We start from the raw sequence: 2,991 nt of genomic DNA, 5'->3' as shown, positions 1-2,991 counted from the left end.
TTTGTTTCGGAAGATTCAACGTATCTCTAGTATCTATCTAGTATCTCTAGTTCTCGCTCACTTGCTACTTGATACGAGAATAAAGCGACAAGGATCCCTAAGCATTTCATCTACCTTGTGGAATCCTATTATTATGAATTTAGATACCTTTCTTGCGCCTAAACCATTCAATTGACTTTGAATATTTCTTTATTTTAACTTTCTGGTTGATTCTAGACTACAGCATAATGTTTCATCTATCAGGAAGCAGTAAATCAAATTAATAGTCAAAAACAGGATGCCATACATAACCCCCATATCAAATCTCACCTATACACATGCATCTTTTGCGCATTAAAACCAATAAAGGTAGAAGTTTTTAGTTAAAGTTCTGTTGAAGTTTTCAAAAAATATTTCTTCGAATTGCCACCCTCTCATGTGCATGTGAAATAAACCATCTACGTCATCTTATCTCCCGAGCGGCGGCTCAGCTATTAAAGGGGATGACGATTTACCACTCTGTACTCTTCGACTCAAACCTGTTTAGACTTGCAAAATACATTTCTCAGAAATTACCCTAAAATTAATTTATTTTGATATAATTAAAATATAATTTAATGTTATATAATTGATTTTTATTTATTTATTTTGTTTTATTTATTTTATTTATTCTATTTATTTTATTTATTTTATTTTATTTATTTTATTTATATATTTAATTAACCTAGAATTATATTGACAATAACAAGTAATTATATTCAACGATAAATTCATCAATATACAGGAAATATGACACCACTTACAGTATCATATTTTCTGGCGGCTCACTTATCAGGGGATGATCACTCATCGCCTAGCACCGACTAGCACTCTTAACCTGCCTCACACGGATGCACACCTTATAACTAACGGGGATATGCACTCACCCATAGCGATCCAGACTCCGCCTTACTTATTGCTAATCGTACGGAAAAAAGTTGAAACATGGCAACACTGTAGATAAGGATTCCTGGTACTATGATCACGTCATCATAATGGAATTTTGTTTACCGAGAATTGTTATAATAACACGAGGGTGGTTGCAGATCTTCAAAATTTTCAATGACGCACCATTGCGATAAACATTTTATACATAAATTATATTATTTTTGGTTGAAAAATTTGAATTCCGGGAATGGCAGGTATTAAATAGTCTAATATTGCGATATCGTATATCATATCATCTCCTATTCCATATTTTTAGGGCTGAAAATATCCATTCCCATGATTTTTAAGTATTGATTTCCAATATCGATAGTGTGGATCGTTCAAAACTGTGCTTGGTTAGGCAGCACGAGAAGCGAAACCAATTTTACAGCCTAATGCGCTCTAGCCGCAAGTTTGCTATTCTCACGGAAAAAAGTGGTCCAGAATCGCCCTTACCTATCTACTCTGGACCAGCCGATTCTATGTACAAAAAAACTACATAAAATTGTACTAAATGTGCACTATTATTCGAAACTTTTTATTTTCTCTACAAATGTATAACTTTTAAGGTTGCAGTATTTCAAATGAAAATTATGCTATTATTTCGCAAGGATAAAAATCAAATAATCTCCGAATTTATTAAATTGATTTCTTAAATGTGGAATGCTTGCAAAATTAAAATCAATCGAATTTATAACCGATAAAGATTATATAATTTCGAATTAAAAGCCTTCAACGATGCATTATTATTTATTAAAATCATGAAAATTAGGACATTTTATTTTTAATTAGAATTTAGAATTTTAAATAGAAAAAGTTCTGATAGAAATAATCTGAAGATAAAAAGTAAAAAAAGACATTAGAACTTTTAATTGAAATTACAATTCCAATGCATAAAATAAGTCTTCACTCATTAAAATATGGAATAATTTTTGCATCCTCATCATTTATGGTAGAGAAAGTTTTGTAATAGGCCGAAATGTTACACCTTAGTCTTTAAACGATTTCCACGTTTTGAGACACCCTGAAGCCGACAATGAAGTTTTGACTATGAATTATGGCTTTTAAAAAGTCGCACAAAATTTTCTTAAAACATTTGTGATAGGACTTGTAATTTTGGCCTTATTTATCAAAATTATATGTAATCTATCGAAAATTCAATTTTTGAGCCAAATGACGCGAAATATAGGGACAAATTTTGAAAGAAATTTCAGTTTTTAAACATTCCTGCAAATGTTCGTTAAATCATTTTTCGATAGAGGTCGTCGTTTTTAATTTATTAGTCGAAATAAATATGCATATGCAAACATATAAAATGACAACTTTACGTCTTTGAAATATTTATGCAATCTTTATGAAATCTGTTATATTAATTTGAAAAAATGAAAACCTTTAAAATTTTCGGGCAGTCCTTTAAATGGATAGAAATCTATATGCACTTCTTGAAATCTTTTTAAGTATATAAAATATATGTAAATTCTTCACATTCTTTTGGAATATTTTTTAAAAAGTTGCAAAATCTTTGAAATCTTTAAAAGATTTTTAAAGTTTTTTTTACTTATATTGAAAACTTTATGAATTCCTTGAAATATTCGTACAATAATCGTTCCGAAAATTTTCGAAATTGTTTAAAATCATTAAGATATTTGAAATTTCTTAAAATCTTGTAAAAAATTTGCAATAATATAAAATATTTGAAATGTTTATATAATCCTTTAAACATTTCGATATTTTTGTGATTTTTTAAGATCTTTCAAAGTATGTAAAATCTATATACATGAAAATAAAAAAGTCTAGGAGGCTCTATAAATACTTTTTTGCAGTATGGAAAAACTTTCTTATGTTCAAAATATCTTACTTTTATACATGAATATACAATTATAAAATCGACTGTTGAATGATCATATGAGTTTATGAGTCTTATGACTGACTGATCTAATATTTACTTCTTATACCAGGTGTATACATATGAAACCGGTATTTTTTCAAGAAAAAAACACATTTATTTCAAGAGAATGATAACAAATATTTTATTCAAAGTATGCG

The sequence above is a fragment of the Belonocnema kinseyi genome, chromosome 2 (genome assembly GCF_010883055.1).
Source record: "Belonocnema kinseyi isolate 2016_QV_RU_SX_M_011 chromosome 2, B_treatae_v1, whole genome shotgun sequence".
In the NCBI taxonomy this organism is placed as follows: Eukaryota; Metazoa; Arthropoda; class Insecta; order Hymenoptera; family Cynipidae; genus Belonocnema; species Belonocnema kinseyi.
The sequence above is the reverse complement of the archived record's forward strand: the minus strand, read 5'-3'. Positions refer to the sequence as shown.